Below are 18,252 nucleotides of genomic sequence, written 5' to 3'. Positions count from 1 at the left end.
AACAATCCCCCCAAAAGGTTTCCACAGGCTGCGCACCTTTCCTGGCTCGAGAGCACTGCAGTGCTGTGTTCTGCCGGAGAGGAGCTAACCTCGGCAGCCGGGAGAAAAACAGAAACGGCAGCGTGGGCTTGTCATTTCAGGCTGAACATTGTCTTAGGGCAACTGGGGTTTTTCTACACAGAAGCGAAGGAGGCAGAATTAGAGAGGTTTTTTTACAAAAAAAAAAAAAAAGACTATAACATTTGTGTCAGCAGCCACAATGGTGACAAAGTAAAGAAATGAAGGCAGATGTTCAAGACGCTTCAAGACAACAAATGAGAAGAGGACTTCCAGCCATATATCCATAGTGTAAAGAGGAAAAAAAAAAATCCTAAGAAGTGGGCAGAAAAATGAGAGCCTGCTAGGAACAGGCTTCTAAGAGCATGCTGTGTCCTATGAATTTCCAGTAAATAATTTCGGCTCAGGCCAACCTTCGGCTATGCATGGCAACTAGAGGGGATTTTCTTTGTTGCTGAAAACAATGAAAAGGGTCCGGGCATTGTCAGACAGAAATCCACCAGGCTGGGTTGTCCTGTTTGGAAGGACAAGAAGAAAAATCAACCTGAAAAAAGGATTGAACCGCATGGTTTTTTTTTTCCCTAATTTTACATTAGACCTTTCTGATCTTTTATTAGCGCTGTTTTTCCTTGCAACAGAAGTAAACACCACATACCAAAGGAACAATCCTGTTTCAGACAAAATGGTCCGCAAATCAAAGCAACATCTCCAAGGAAGCTTTGAATGCAATGAAGGCTGAGGCCGTAGCTTGCCACGTATTTTTAGCTGACTGACACCGAGGAAAAATCAGCAACGCAGCACTGCCCATCCACCCAGCCCTGTGTGAGCAGGGGGGACATGCAGCAAGCGCCAGGACACAGCCTGCCCTTCTGGTTCACCCCCCAGCTGCACTAATGCTTGTGCTGGGACAGAGCCGGCAATGCGATGAGCAACCGAGGACACAGAGAGGATAGGAGAGCTTCATTGGTACCAACGCCAGTAAATATAAAAACACCAGGGGACGTGAGTGGGTTTGACCCAGAACCTGCTGAATCCCTTCTCTGCAGTCACAGAAGCAAGGCTTGTCCTTCCTTTCTTGCACATCTAGAGCCTCCAGCACTGTAACAACCAACGAGCTTCTAGCACAGCAGAAAAGAGAGGGAAGAAGTATTGGTAGGTGAGAGAAAGCTCAAAGAGCTCTGCGATAACTTGTAAGAGAACTCAGCAAACTCCTCGTCTTCTGGCTCTCAGAACAGAGCGCTTTCCCAAGTACCTACTTCTAGAAATGCACTGGCCCTAAAATTGCTATCAGAGGGAAAAATGGCTTTCTTAAATTAATTGAAAGGTTTTCGGAGGAAAGCAGTTCCATTCGCCAATTTACTTACCAAATAAAAAGAGCAGCTCAAAATGCAAGTATGTGAGTACAGACAAAGAAAACGTCCTTATTTTGGCTGGGGTGCAGACCTACTAATATAAGTTTGACAGGGTTTCGGAGATACATTTGAAAAATCAAAAAGTAACCAAGCTGCCTACTGCGAGTGTCACAGGACTGATTTTTCTGGTTGGATGAAGTCCAAAATAAGCAGCTTTTGCTTACTTTAATACTTCCTACTTGTAATCTTAAAGGTGTATATGGTACACAAAGCCTCAGTCATGGCCAGAGTTTGCCCTGGATTTTGTTCTTTCAATTTTACAAATCCATGGCAGGTATCATCGAATGCACCTGATGGATGTTAAAAATTAGAACATACGACAATCTCATGAGATTTTCCAAAATCTATCATGCCCTGATTGCAAAAACTCTTCCCCAGCTCTTCCCTGTTTGTGAAACAATACAAGAAAGGTACCATTTACAGCGCGTTCCTCAGATCTTGTTCCCTCTATAATACAAACTTTTGAGTCGTCTTTTAAATAAAAGGGATAAAAAAGAAAAGGAAATAAAACAGACAAATTTTGCAACTGCATATCATGGCACTGATCTGCGATTAAAGGATTGTCCTGACACAGACCCTACCCGGTTAGGATGCGCTGCATCTTTTGGTGCCTTATCATGCTCCATGACTTGTAAAGCTACTCTCAAAGTAAGGTATCTCAGGAATATTCCACCATCTGACCCAAGGAGGCAAGACTTGACTACAAGGCCATACCTCACGGTAATGAATGATCAACAACACTATCTTGAGGGTGCTCCTACAACTCTTCCACTCCTCTATCACCTTTTTTTTTTCTTTGCTTCCATCGTTTAAGGACACAAACCACACAGGGAAAAAAGAAGCTGTTTATAAAAATGCCTCCTATTGAAAAGGACAAAAGGGTTTTCAAGCAGTTCTGCTTCCCCAGTCCCACGCTGCAGTCAGCAGCACAGGACCAAGGCTCGCACAGAGGATGTTACAGTTTCAGAAAATGGTAGGCCAGTGTTTCACACTATCTTTTAGTTTGGACACAGTATCAAGGAGGATTCTAGGAGTTTTTCATTGCTTTGTTCTGCCGTTTGGAGGCTTTTTCATTTGTTTGTTTTTGTTTTAATGCCGGTATTTCCTGGATTTTTAGCCCATTTAAGATCATGCTAATGAGGGTTCTCATTTGCATTGCACAGAGAACTCAATTTCAGCTTTTAGAGATTGGGATGTGCTGGTGTGCAGCATCTGCAGTGCTAGACTACACATATTTTGATTTGTTAAGGCATTAAGAATGTAGAGTTGGATCCACTAGTTAGCTGCTGGTAGTAACCTAACTAAGTCACTAGATTCACCATATGTCAATATAAACACTGCAATTCTGTATCTTAACACGGTTGTTCCACTCACTGAACTAAAAATTCTTCAGTAACTGTGGAAGTAAAGACAACGGGGAATATTCTGTTTGTCAAGGCTTTATGCCCCACTGAGCAAATACCACATTCCAAATTTGCAGAATGTAGTTGGATGGATGGAAAGTTTTCCATTGCTCTCTTCCTTCATTTGTAGCCTGAAAGTCACTAAGCATTTGGTGGCCAACAACGCACGCACAACAGAAAAACATAGAATTAGATACAAAAACAAACAAACAAAACCAGTTTTGAAGATACAAGCTGGTCTTTCAGCTCTTAGAGTGTCTTTCCCTTCCAAAAATCAGAGATGGGAACTAGCAGCTAATTAAACCTTAAAAAAATGAATTTAAAAAAATATATCACCTCTTGGCTTCTAATTTTTGCAGCCTCCACTGTTACAACTTTTTATCTGACTTTTTCCTCTCATAAGTATGTGCCCATACACTAACCTGTCAAACACACCAGCAAACACACTATCTTCAGGAAGAATCCATGGCCTCTCCACACAAGTACACCAGCTTTTTGGGAAGAAGGACAATTCTCTTCGGGAAGTGAAACTGAAGCCTTCTGTCAGAATCTGCAGACAGAGAGGAACACATCATTATAACGCTGGTAGAGCATCAAGCAAGACTACTGAAGGAAGTATCACTAGTTGTCCTCTGGGCGTTCGTTTTCTATTTGATGGACGGGAACCTTGTCACAGGATAATGACTGCTGCTTTTCCCCCATTAAATATTTGATTAGAACTTTCTCTGCAGAGACAAAAACTAATGCAAAAAAGCAGTAGGTGAATCATTTTCCCTTCTAAAAACTCTCAAAGTAACTGCTAGTCAAGGTACCTAGAGAAGAAACCATTCCCAATAAATGGGGGCTCAGGGAACAGGACTGATTTCTTTCAAAATCGAGAACAAAGTCTGGGGGATCTATTTCTTCATAACAGAGCAGGCAGGGACTTCAGTTTTGTCCATACATACACACCTACAGATGCAAATATTGTTTGATGTATGGCAGTTATTGCAATGACATCACTGCAGGAACATTTAGGTTTACTTCCAGATTCTGAAGGTTCAGGACATGTGAGAAGGAAAGGTGTTTGGGGTTCACCTGGTCAACAAGCTGTGGCACTAAATAAGCAACTATGGAAGTACTATGAGGTGTTCAAACGTCCTGTTTGTTACATATCAATTTGCCTAGTTAGCAGAAGGTAGATGCCTTTTTCTCAAGTGATCTTTTTACCAGCTAATTAATCTACAATGCATCCAGCCAAAGCCAAAGCCTTCACTTGACTTCAGCTGCAGTTCAGCCACACAAAGCTCATTGTACTAAGAAATTTCATGGGCATGCAGTACCACAGTAAGAAGTATCACGAACCTCTCCTCTGCTCGACCTCTGACTTAGGCAGCAACTGCCTTCCTTCTGCATTAATTCATCCTGTGGCAGACTGTCCACATTTCTGCTCGTGGACGTAAGACAAACTGCATACCCATGAGTTCTGAGAAGTCAGTGGTATCAGAAAGTTTTGTTTGTTTGTTTTTGGAAGGCTATACCTTTAACTGCAAATTCACCTGCTGCTGCTGACTTTTGTTAACAGTTACTCAGAGTTAATGTCTTTACCTCTAAACAAATAGGCACCAGAGCTTCACTTCATGCCTTGCACAATTAACTTCTGACAAATGTAAGAGCCGTGGTCTCTGGCACATCTACATCTAGTTTCAGTTTGTGGGCTCCAAATTACCTTTGGGCCAGGTGATGTTCCCTTTATGGAAAATTGCAGGGAACTGTAGGATGAACATAATGAAAAGCCCTTAAAGAGGTCAAGCATTCCAGTATGGACATCTTATCAGCTTGAGCATGAAGTTAAGAACAAGACTCCCTGAAGGAAGGAAAAGATTTCCACGGTCATTTTCGAGAGTCTTGTCACTTTGAATGTCCCCAGCAACGCCGCTGATCTGAAAGTACATCTGAAAGCCCACAGCCAAAATCTTCACTAGATGTTAACTACCATAATTATCAAATTCTGCCGAACAGAAAACACAGCGCAAGATGTTTATGAAGCCTCCATTCTGTGGTGAAAGAGAGAAGATAGATTTCACACGCGTTGTTCCCTAGTGTTGCTCTGAGAAGAAAAGGGTCAGATCTTGTGGTAAAATCTCTGGTTAGCATTCATCTTTGTCCCTTGATTCGACATTGTAAAAATCACTATTTCATAGCAGTTATTGTCTAGATTTTGAATGCATACAGGCTGAAACCACATGCTAAGAGCTGAGCAATTCTACACCCTTTGTCTCGGATATCCTAAGAAAAAAAATCCTCTATTCCAGTTATTGTCTAGCATCTGAATTCAGTGTTGGCAAACTGGTCCTGCATGTCTTTGAGGCATATGGAAATTGATGATGAAGGTGTCTAGTGTAACTAGAAGTATAATTTGATGAAAACTGAAGCGATGAACTGTGAGAAACTGCTAAATCAGTGTCATCAAACTCTGCCTGAAAAATAATGAAACAGAAATACTTCTAGGACATGAGAAATGCAGGGCAAGGACTGTGAAACCAGAGACTAACTGCAGAAGTTAAGGAAACACACAAGAAGTTATTTTCATTGTTATTTTTGAAACGCATACCCAAAGTACAACAAAACATTCCTGTTTAAATTCACTTCACGGAGACGGTGACATCGTGTCTCCTCCAAATTACTCAAGCCCAAATGTTGGCACAAGCTCTTCCAACAGAATACCATGTTTGGCCCTGGCATTCTCACCCACCTACCCATAACCATGTGCAGAATAAGAACAGCACTGCAGCCAATGCAAATCCTAGTAATCTCTTGGGGCAACAGAAAAAGACCAAAATAGAAAACATACTACACTTTTAAAGCGATAATATTGCTAAGGAAAATAAAACAAATGTAACCTCAGAAGTAAGATGGCATTTATTTCCCAAAATTTAATAATTCCTGAAGCTGTAAAAAGTACTCTACAAATAAAGACCTGAAGATTACAGTGAAAAGATCCTGATATTGCTTTATTCGTATGATTTTGAATGAAAACAAATCAGACGAACCTTACACTGAAATCTGGGAAAAAGAGAACAAGGGAAGAAAACAAATGTTTTCTTGACTCGATAAGATGGGTAAATACACTTGAATTACTGAGAAGAAAAAACAAGCAAACAACCAACCAAAAAAAAACCCCAACAACCAACAATAAAGATTCCATTCAGTTGTACCCATGTTCTGAGACAGGAACACATGTATGCTTAAGAAAGTGATATAAGCTTGCATATTCAAAGACGTGCCAGAAAATTTGTACGAAAAGATCACAGAGAGACAGAGACAGCTGGAAAAATTGGAGCAAGGGCTCTAATTTTCATGCCAGTGTTACACCTAATGCAAAGGGAATGCAGATGATAGACTGCAAGCTCTATATTATTCCTCTGGCCACTCTAGAGAGTGCTTGTAGAGCTGGACAAGAATCAGGAAGTAACAGAAATTTAAAAACAAACAAACAAACAAAGCAGACCCAGAAATAATAGGAAGCGTGCTACTGTAAATGAAAATTTTTGTGTCAAAATATTTATTACAGCCGTAACAACACCTTTACGTGCCAAAGGAACATCAATATTAATGCAGCTGTGAATACCAAGTGGTAATTCTTTAAAGTGTGTTCTGATTTGAAAATGGAGCTACACCCACAATCTCGTCACGGCACGCACACAGCAGAAAACAAGAAATGGAAAAGAGCCATAAGCAAGCATCTCTTGAAGGTCCTACATCATACTTTAAAAGAATGGTAATGAGATCCTTCTGCATGCACATGGATATATCCAGATTCATTATCAACAAGCCTAATTAGAAACTTGTGTTAATAAATATCAAGAAGGCTTCCCTCTATTAGGGGACACACAGATAGGAGGCTTAGTAGAAAAACTGTAAATGACATCATGAGAAGATTTTCCGGTAATACATTTAAGTTTATAAAGTAATCTAGGCATGACTTCCATGAGTTTTAATATCATCCTTTCCCATGAGGTGATCTCAAAATCTGCATGTTAAAAGTCACTTTTGCTGTCAGTTACTGTTAACCCAATCCATGGACTTAAGGAGACTTCTGTCAGAGCTTATATTTTTTTCCCTCAGACTTGCCAGACAAAACTCTGTCTTTTGTGATGTCATTACTGCAAATTCACAACTGTGATTTAAAAGATCCCTTCTAAAAGAAAAACATATCTATGTTTTATATCGTTATATTAAAACGTAACCAGGGTACCTCTTTGTCCATCCAAGATTCCCACTGATTCTTCTTGTGCTCTCAGATCTGCTCACACCGTAGCCTTTGACAGTGGCTGAGAGAAGCAGAGTCCCAGTGTCAGTCTGTCACAATGGCCCATCCATTGAGATGCGTAACCTCTGGAAAAGGGAAGTGAAAAGAAAAACAAAATCAAAATATAGAAATAGCAGAGCAGAAGACAAAGGAAAAAGCAAGGATTCAGACACCAGCTTTCCACAGGTCCTGTGACAGGCACAGTATGGGCCAGACCTACAAAACTCTGTAGCTTTTAAGTCAAATCTGGACAGATGACTTCCTGAGATGAGCTGATGTCTCTGCCAAGATGCAAGATGAACTAACAGTCAGACAAGGACCATTCAGAACAAGTTGTTAACCTTAAGAAGGTAAAAATCCAGAATAAACATGAACAAGTATATACTTGAGCTTCTGCTAAAGCTTCAGACTGAGGCTATACTTTGTGTTACTGGATCAGACAGCAGAAGCTATAGAATCATATTCATTCCATGGGAGTCCTTGGCTTTACCTCTTGCTAAACTGATGTAGTCGGAAGATGCTTTGTCCCACTCTGACATCAGACTTGTATCTGAGATGAAACATTTGTTATTGATATAGCAACTTCTTTAAGTATACGTGATTTTTAGTCAGCTATTTCACATGCAGCAAAGTTTATTAAACTGTACCACCTCACGCCTTGCTGTTTTTGTTTCAATAATGCTTATTATTCTTTCAAATTTAGTTCATCCTACAGCACATTTGAAGGCTTGAAATGAAATTTTACCATATAGACAAGTTCTTCAATGACTAAATTATTCTTCTGGTCACGGGTTCTCTATTATAATTAAGAACGTGAGTCAAAGAAGAGTAAAGAAAGAGGTTATTGTTATCAGTCCATTCTTCAATGCTTTCAGTTCCAAATCTGAATAACTGCACACACTCATGTGATTTCAAAGCATTCTCTCATCTGATGGATTTTCACCCGTGTGCTCTTTTCCCCACGTTTGTCGGGTCAGAACGCCCGTTACCTGCATTCAATACTGCCAAATTAACAAAGCAAAAATCAATGCTTAAAGACCACAAGCCACAGGACTGCCAGTCTGCAAGCTGCTGCTACCTTATTCTTAGATTTTGTTGTTGCCACACAGTTGCAAGAATGTCTATACTGTTATATTTATATTAGAATGTGTGCATGTGCCATGTATGTACCTGCACAGAACTGCGTGGCAGCAATGCTGCAGGACCTCAGGCCTCTGCCTTCCACTCAGCCAGCACGCACCAGGAGCCACTGGCAGAAGAGAACCCTGAGGTTCCAGAGCCATTCACGGGTTGCCATCAAAAATCTATTTCTGCACGTGATTCACAGGAAAAAGAGGCTCTCAGAATCTCCTAAGACTGGATTTTAAAGTGGAAGCAACAGAAAAACAACACACTCAAACCATTCTGAGAAGTGATCTGACAGCTAGTGTCTTAAAATACCCCATGTATAGAACCACAGAATGACTTGGATTGCAAGGGCATAAAGCCCATGTAGTTCCAACCCCCCTGCCATGGGCTGGTTGCCACCCACCAGATCAGGCTGCCCAGGGCCCCATCCAGCCTGGCCTTGAACGCTTCCAGGCTTTCTCAAAGCTGTATCTGCTTCATGCCTAGTGCCTGAAAAGCATCCCTCCCAGCGTCATCATCTTCCCATCACAAACCGGCACTTAACCTCAGACTTCCTTCCGCCTACCAAAACTCACTGTTTTCAGAGACAACCTGGGGTTTGCAAGGAATGCAAGATTAGCTTCCTTTCAGATACTTGCTCAATATTTAAATCCTGCTCCTACTGAAAAAGACATAGGTCTTAGTGTTAGTTTTAATGGAAATGAGATCAAGTTGCAAACTTACAGACTGGAACCTATTAGACTTTGCTTTAGCTTGGAATTTTCTGCACAAAAAAGGTCACTTCAAAAGCAAACCCAAGCGTAATGTACTTGCAATTTAAGACTCTGTAACAGCGAGACAGCAGAGGTGTTCAAGGCCAGGTTGGATGGGGCCCTGGGCAGCCTGGTCTGGTATTGCATGTGGAGGTTGGTGGCCCTGCATGTGGCAGGGGGTTGGAGATTCACGACCCTTGAGGTTCCTTCCAACCCCGGCCATTCTGTGATTCTGTGTTGCACTGTAACAGAGGATGTTGCCAACAGTGGCACTCAGGCTGGATAAATCTATACAGATTCTCTTTTAAATCAGAGCTGGTGCTGAATTAGTAGTTCCTATCTGTGAGTTAAAGATAAATTCTACTACCTCACAGTGATTTATGCCATTTGCTCCAGAAGCCATGAAGCTTCAGGAATATATGTATGACACTTGCTAAACTCCACTTCACACACCAGTTTGAACCTACAGACATCAGGGGAATCACAGCCAGCAGTTTATTGGTGCACAGCTTCCTTTACTGAAGCCAGGAGCTGCATGTTCTGTTTTGAAAAAAAGACAATTAGGAAGTAATGGGCCCAGATATGTTTTATTAACAGAAGTCTCTTTTTCCGATAACCTACTTGTCACTATTCTTAATTTTGTCTCTCCTAGCATCTATGTCGTGCAGAAGATACTTTTAAAATACACTAAAAATGAATATTAGAAAATCCTATATTGCGTGTTACCTGTCAGAGGTCATCAGCAGCTGCATTTCAAGAAAACTGAAGGCATTAGATGGAGTGTGCCCAGTAGATTAATACAGAGCTGTGAACTTTCATCCTCTGCAGCAAGATTTCCATCCAACTGACACAGAACTGACACACAGTAACACTTACAACCAGGGGGATCCAATTTAGATGGAGTTCAAATGGTTTCAAGCTACTCATAGGTCACAGAGGTAAAGTATGCATAAGAGAGCTGGCTTTAATCAGAATGTTTTCAGTAATGTCACACTAGAAGTGTTAGGCCACACTGAAAATGAACTGGATGTTAGGCTTGAGAATTACATTACCAAATACACTTAAATAGTCTGAATATATTCCTTAAGGTATTTTCCCATGCCAAAAATGTTGGAATTTTTTTCAGGATAATAAAAAAGACAGAGTTTCACATAAGCATGGAAAACCATCTTTTCTACTTGGCGTCGTATCCGTAACATCAACCTGCAAACTTGGGGGCAGAAACAGTCCGAAACAAAACCTAAACACTTCAATGAGGGTGACGATTTGGAAATACATATCCAAAGACTCATTTTTTTCCTCCATAAAGGCGTATTAGAATATAGGAAATTCGAAAGGGACGGCGAGTATTACAGCGAGGAGGACATCTCAGGAAAGGCCAATCCTAATGCAGTCATCAAATGCTGACCTACTCGTGAATCAGGCAGGTGGCTTCTCCTTGTAACATTTCATATTGAAGAACAATGTGAAAATGAGAGGACTTATTGGAAGACATGTCATCGAAAGAGAAAATGTAACTCTCTTGAGAGAGTTTTAAAGGCCACATTCTACCCAGAAAATCCTAATCTGTCAGGCTTTATTTCAAGCTTCCCTGATCATTTTGGTTGTGTCCAAAGCAGTACTGTGCTCTCCTTTCCAGGCAGATAGGCTGAGCTGTATTCTTGTGCCATTCAAGAAGTAAACTGGGAAACAGCTTACAACATAACAGAAAGTGTCATCTGTTTGGCACAGTCTGGTTTGCACTGCGTTTAAGAGCTGCTCTGCAGAAATACAAAGCAGCTACCGCATAAAGCCTAGCAGACAAGCCATGCTAAGTTGCTGAAGATTTTCACTGAATTTTGCTAGGAAAAAGATTAAAAACCCTTCCTGTTGTGCCAGTCTATAGTATCATCTCTGCAAAAATTCTGCTCAGTGCCATGGAGAGAAGGAGGAACTCCATCTGTGAGCAGATGAAGAAGTGTGCTGCTAGCAATACAGCGCTGGATCTCACGTCGCGTTACAGCAAGCAGCTCAGCTCAGGTCAGCAAAGCAGAAACAAGGAAGCTGACAGAGTGGGATACAGCGTTTTGTTAGCGAATATTCAGCCAGACATGGCATCACATCCAACAAAAACGCTTTTATCGTCTATTTACTCCCCTGCATCCTACACTGATGATCTAACATGTACAGGCAGAAAAGAAAAATGGAGAATTCATAAACGTGTGTTTTCTTAAAACAGGATAAATTAGGGTTTTTTGAGTTCCTTACTATTAGAAACAAGATTGTTTCCAGCACCTGGCTTGCTCACGCACACTCTCTCAGGTGCCCCTTCACGGAACTCTAATCTAAACACAGGACTAGCTAGAGCGTCCCCATCTAGGTTAGTGAAACAAATGCTTCATTTTTTTTCCTCAAACTGCTTTTAAAATGCTTTTAAAGACCTCTCCACCACAACTTTGGTGGTTTTGTTGTTTGTTTCTTCGTTGTTTTTTTTTTTTTTTTGCCTTTTGAAACAAAGACTGATGGCATTTAAAATGGAATTAAATATTTTTCATAACGCAGCTGCGTAAGTTTTATTTAAACTTTTGCCAAGACTACTCGTATGCTCTTATAACTATTGCAGTCTTCCTTTCATGCTTTTAATTTTTAGTTTCCATATTTCAATAAAACATAAGTTGCTGAATGATCCCTAAGCTGCGTATTCCAGCCCATAGCTTCATTAGAACCTTGGGCAGATTTTAAGCTCCATCTTCTGGACTTCTTTACAGAATGTAGGCAGCAGACTAGCATTAGATTTAACTCCTGGTCCCCACCTTGCTTCCCTGAAGTAACACTACCGTTAAAATAGTGTCCAAAGAAGGATCTCTTACTTTCTTCCACTCATCACGAGTTTTATTAGCTCTCTCCTTACAAATGCAGAAATCCCATTGGAATTGGAGAACCCATCAGATCACCATGTCTTCCTAACCAGAAGACAGGTGAAACATCTGTTCTTCTCGTCCTCATCGGAGGACAGTATTTATTTTAACTTAGTGAAATAGGGAAAAATATTGTTAGGATGCATCTCAGACCAAGCAAATAGGAAATAGGAAACATATTTTGCTGCACTCTTGAAGTCTTTACTGGTGGAATGCCCTTACGTGGCAACAAAAGAGGTTTCCTTCAATCTTCTGCTAAGTGACTCCATCTTTCTGTGCTTGTTAATGATCTGGCTTCGGTTATTTGTCTCTCTTACCAGTGCAGTACATCTGGCATGAAGGCTTTCATGCTAAAGAAAATCCAACTAGTGCAGAATGCTTCAATAAATCCCTTCTACAATGCAAATGATCGTGATCTCACCACCATGTCCTCTGCCCTCTACACTAGAAAGCCTGTGAATCCTAAAGCTTTGCACTAAACGACTTTCCTCCTTCAACACAGCAGATCCTTCATCAGCCAGGTAGGGCTCAACCAGAAGACAGCAAGCACTTCCATGAAAGTGGACCTAAAGCTGTAGAATTAACTGCCTTAGGAAAAAAAAAGATGATCAAAATCTTCCGCACTACCTGCTCTAATGAGCAGTCAAGTTTAGGAGCTTGCTTTATATTTAACATTAAGATGAATCAACACTCAGGAGAAAGATCATTTCCAAACCCTTTGAAAACAAATGCTCTGCAGAGCAGGTTACTCCATTGGTGACCTTCAAAACCAGACCAGCCCTTCACCCCACCCCAATGCTATGGAAAAGGTGTACAGCATGGGCAGCAGAGTTTTCAACCCTTCCAGAGGCCTGGTTTGAATGACATTTAAGAAGTCAAGCATAATATACCAGAGAGCACCAATTATATTATAGAAATAAAGATGACAAAATGGAAATGCCTCAACATCAACATTTTCTAAATACCAAGCGTTCCTCAAGGCTTCTCCTCACACTGCTTTTCATTCAATATCTTCCCATGTTCTGCTCAGAGGTTACAGTTCTCTCAAACAAACTGCCCAACTGTTTTCATGACAGCTAAAAAAATCCCCCCAGATCGATTAAGTATAACGTTTTCCTCACTGAATTTAAAAAAACACACTTTCATTAAAGTGACACTGGGCAGTGATGTTTGTCAAACCACCAGCATCTAAATCTCTCTCTCTTTTATTTTTAGGAAGTTGGGAAAACTCTAACAGTTAAACTATCTCCTCTCCGTGGCTGCACAAACACATATCAAAAAATGGAGGATTTTTATTTTAGTTCCCAAATTTGATTTATCTGTTCATTCTTCTGCATCCATATTTCAACAGCCCCCAAATCACTGAGCTGTCCCTCGAGATGTGTATCCAATAACATCCTTAATCGTCTCCATTTCCAGCATAACAGCATATGTGGATCTGCACATTCTGCATAGCTGGCTGCAAGTGATCAGAATTGATTCCCTGGGAAACGATGGGAACTTTCAGGGTTAACTTATAGACTACCTCAAAAACACATTCGGGTTCTTTTGCAATAACATGCCAAACTTAATGACCATCATATAATGGTTGCACGATCTGAGATCTGGAAAACCTAGACACATTCAATTGCTTTCTCTGATGAGGTCTGTACTTGTTTGGCATTACCAGAGATATCTCAATCCCTAAATAATTAACCTACAACCAATATGTATGAAATTGCCTCACTAAGCTCACTATCCAGGACTGTTTGCTGTTAAATTAGTAGAATAAATAATTTACACCAAAAAAGTGTGCACAAGATAGTGCCAATAAACCTGAGGGAACTTATTCATTATTTGCAAGAAAATTGGATGAAACAATTCCCCAAGTACAAGCCATTCTGTAGAGTAAAAGGTGTAGTGTTATTAGTATTACTGCAGCATGCAGGGAACAAATGAAATCTCGTGACTTCACTTCAGGGTATGCTCTCCTCATTAGCCTATTCTCCAGACTATAAATACGTGTAATATTCTGTACACACACAGTATATACACATACATGCATACAGAGGAGACTGTACATTTACAAATGAACAGCATTTCTTACGGAAAAAAAAAGTGTAGATGTATATTCGCTCATTACCAAATGAATAAGGACCAGAGGAATAACACTTGATTCTGAAATGGCAGCAGTGCATCATCTTGAAAATTTGCAAATCACGTTCTGCAGAGGCAAAAGTTACTATCACTAACCCTAATAACGTGAGAAATTCATTTGCAAATTTGTAATTCACGGGATTGGTATCATTTGAAGATCATCCTAAAAGGAAGCATGATCAACTTTTTCACTGCTCTGAATGGCTGCCTGTATGCACTTGCTCCTGCACACAGATCAGCGAGCCTGCACTAACGCTGCTGGGAAAAACAACACTGACTCTTGACAAAACTTCAGAAACATTTTTAAAATAGTTTTTCTAAACGCACATTCAGATTCACATTCACATTCATTACTAAAACCTCATATTTAGGAAAAAAAATAAGTAAATACAAATCCCTGAGAACCATTCAGCACCGAAACGAGCACTGAGGCCAAAGTGAAGTTTATGGCTCCGGCTGGGCCCATCCCTAGCTGGGCTCCTGTACTCACAACGCCTGCAGCACTAGAAGGCCTGCCCTTCCCTTCACAGGCCTGAGGAGGAGACACTCTGTCCATCACGGCTCAATCTTCCAGTGCACAACACCACTTCTTCATGTTCCCCTGTGGATACTGTGGTGCCTTGAAGATACACTCAGCCAGGGGATTCCCTAACCTAAAAGACCAGCTCCTCAGTATTAAGAGCCACCTCCTCTTTGAGCCAGGCTCTTCCCACAAAGGGAGACGTCCTCTATCATGCATTCTTGCTGCAGCCTTGTGAGAGTCAGATTCACCACGCCGCAGGAAGGTAGAGCAGAACTCACAGAATCCTGCATCCAGCCCCTTGGTTGAGCCTGATTCAAATGCTAGCTCTCAGCCTCCTTTGTGGTGGGATTCTGACTTTTCTTCTTTGATCACAAAAACTGTGGGTCCCGTTTCCAGAACTTGCTTTGTATTCATGTTGGAAACACAACTGTCTATTTTATGGAAAAACAACACCAAAATGAAGAAGAAAAAAACAACAGTAACAAGAAATCATTTCATCCTTGATTATGAATCACATAGTTGCTTGATCTGAGTTCCAATTCTTCCTGCAATCTAACTTATTTAACACAGAAACAAACCAGAGACATGCATACCAGTTTACCTGCTCTCCTAGAAAACAATGCTAGGGATTACCAATTTCCCTCATTTTAATCCCAAAAGAACAATGACAACAAAGAAGGGTTAGCCCTGCAGCGTAAAAGGTGTCCCAATGTCATTGTTGCATGCAAGGATCAGATAAGCACCTGACTTGTTCTGTCTGTGAAGACAGCTTTATCCAAATAAAGGATAGTGCATTTTATCATTCTTTAATGGAAAAGACCTGTCACTCTTTGAATATCATCATATGGTCGGTGGCCGGCAGATAATGGACTGTTAAGTGTCAAGGTGACTGGCTTTGAATGTGCACAAAACTAAAAATTATAGACCTGTCATTCCATAGGCAGGCCACAATTAGCTGTCTGTGCAACTTGAAATTTCCATTTTGCCAGCTGAATAATCAATTGGAGACATTTTCTCAATATAGACGCAATTTTAGGCTCTCTGCACTGAGGATTTCATCTTTTTTTTCTAAGGTTTTTCAAACAACTGCATGGCGCACTTAAGCAGATGGGGTTACAAGTAAACCGCACAGTTATCGCCTCCCCAAACACACACACAAAGACATGCACCAGCATTTTATAATCAACACTTCTCACGTTCATTTCCTCCAGCCGTACTCTACAATGTTTCTGCCACGGATATGGGGCTGTGGAACAGAAGCTACACAAAATTCACAGCTTCCATGTTCGCAGCTGTTTGTTTTGATTAACAATGTAATATTTTCCTACATTTTGCTAGCCTGATATGAGCTAACAGTACAACACGAGTTGCAAAAAAATGCTTTCAATTGTCACCTTCTAAAAGGGGACGTACTTTCTTGACGGAGACATTTTTCTGCATAGCTTACTAACAATGTTTAAGGTGGTTGGGGCAGAGACCTTATTTTACGCTGCTAAAAACACATCAGCAAATACACTGATACATCAATACTGACTCCTACACTTGGGCTTTGAAACTAAACAAGCAACACAACCAGAAAAGTTCAGAGTCACACAATGTATATTAGCATATGCAGCGTAACTCTTTTTGTCCTGGACAAGTAGATATTACTTGCTTTCTTACGGGCAGACTGCATTCGAGAAAGAAATTGCTTAATGCTGTGTCTGAATATGAGATAGGTTTACAAAACGGTGAGCTTGCTAAGTTTGTGCGTTATAAATACAACATATCGAATGAGTGCTGCCTCAATGTATCTTTAACATGAAAAAGTCCTTTAAAGATGTATCTGCAACTGCAGAGAGTTATTCCATCTCTCCTTTTTCTCTTTTTACTTTTTAATGAGCTCAGCCTGATTTCTACCACATGATGGGTGGAATTCCTACCATCTGACGTGGAAATACTACGCACAGGTTCTGTCCAAAGCCATTTACAACAAAGGAAAGACATCTGGGATCTTCAGTGGGCTTTGAATCAGGCTGCAACATGTAGCCTTGCATTTTAACAGTACTTCAGTCATTGACAGAGCCCTCGCACGCAGTCCTGGGAGGCATGCAGGGACAGTTCAGTCATCTAAGAAGGGTTGTGGAGCAAAGTCTGCAACTAAGTCCTAGTTCCATGGCATATGGGCTTTTGTAACAACTGGCTCAAGTGAGAGCAGCTTGAGGAGTCCTTGTCTTCTGTCATAGACCCATGCTCTTTTTCCCTCCCATAGCACAACTTGTTTTTCTCACATTTGTTTTATTTGAGTGCTCCCCCAACACCTCCTTGACAGCGACTTTTAAGAGCAGGTATTCGAATGGACTAATTTACAGAAAGACAGAGAAGTGTCTGTATGTACAAAGGCTGAGGATGTGGCAAATCACAGTGAGTGCAGGAGCAGGAAGCTGGAGGGATGGCAGGGAATGTTCTTAAATTCACATTGCAGACCTACACTGTTAGCCTGAATTTCCTCCCTGCTCTCTCTTCTCTTCCCATCCAGAAATAGAAGGTTGGGCCATTAGAGAATTCAATTGGTTCCAGATGGACCCTTAACCCAGCTCTTCTAATAAAAACATTTTCCTGTTAAACAACCTGTGTCACATGGAATAGATGAAGTTCATCTTTAGTATACCACCACCAAAGCCTGGAAAGACAGATCTAAAGCATGAGGATCCATAGCTCAAATACTAAAGGGTACTGTAGCAGTGATTCATCTCATACTTAGGCAATGGTAATTATAAAAGCAATGCTGTATTAGACATGCATTACAAGTTTCTAACAAAAATTTATAAAGAATTATATCTGTCTTTTTTAAAGGTGGCGTTTCACTTGTTTTCTACTAAATTCTTCAGAAAAAAAAATAAAAATCAAAATACAACACCTGCCAGTCTGGCTCCTCAATTGCCTCTTCCATGGGCAACCACCAGGTCTTACTTTACTTCTATTTTTTAATACACAAACGAGGGGTCTAGTTTTACTTGAACAGATATCAGTGAGAATAATTTCTAAGTTTCCTCCTCATCCCACGTCCAATGCTAATGCCCATTAGCACAGAACCTTTCATGCTCTACATTAACGTCTGAGGCAGGTGAAAAAAGCCGGACGGCAATGTGACACTCAGCAGCAGCTCGCTCCCGAAGCCACCATCCACCCTGCCTCCTCCAGGCGCTGTTCCACCCCACGTGTGTTGGCTGGCACCGACTAAACCGACTGCTCCTTGCCCTTGAGCCCACTCGCCCCCCAGCACACGAGCTTCGTTCTGCAGCTGAGACAATCAAAAATGGGGTGGTTTTGTCCATTCCACTTCTACTTTAGAGAGGTTAGCTGAATGTTTTTCCCTCCCTGGATCCGGAGGGACCTGCTCTGCAGTTAAGCGTGCATTTGACCTCTAGGTTCTCCGTTTCAGAAGATGGAAGAGCTGCAGCTTAGAGGCCACGAGGTGCCTCGGGCCGTACCAGCGGCCCGCGCTCTCCACTGCGCGCCCCTCAGAAAAGTTGGGAATCAAGACGAAGTCACGCCTCCGCCTTCGCCTTCCAGTATCTCCCCAACTACGGAGCCCGCTCTGCCGCCATATCGTTCAGCGGAGCCAGCCAAGGCGGAGGATCGGCACGCAGGTCTCCGAGAGGTCTCCCCGA

The 18,252-nt window shown here is 41.3% G+C and overlaps 1 protein-coding gene across 1 annotated transcript in view; it reads right to left on the bottom strand.

Moving 5' to 3' along the window:
* The window catches only part of MPPED2 (metallophosphoesterase domain containing 2), a 124,015-nt gene that overhangs the window by 92,470 nt on the left and 13,293 nt on the right, over positions 1 to 18,252 (bottom strand). The window contains exons 2-3 of the mRNA XM_003206082.4: positions 7,110 to 7,249; positions 3,295 to 3,422 (exon numbers count right to left, since the gene is read on the bottom strand). The gene's annotated coding sequence lies outside the window, so the exon portion shown is untranslated. The remainder of the gene's footprint in view (positions 1 to 3,294; positions 3,423 to 7,109; positions 7,250 to 18,252) is intronic.

This window comes from Meleagris gallopavo, chromosome 5 (assembly GCF_000146605.3).
Source record: "Meleagris gallopavo isolate NT-WF06-2002-E0010 breed Aviagen turkey brand Nicholas breeding stock chromosome 5, Turkey_5.1, whole genome shotgun sequence".
Lineage (NCBI taxonomy): Eukaryota > Metazoa > Chordata > Aves > Galliformes > Phasianidae > Meleagris > Meleagris gallopavo.
This window is presented reverse-complemented; position numbering and strand designations above follow the sequence as displayed.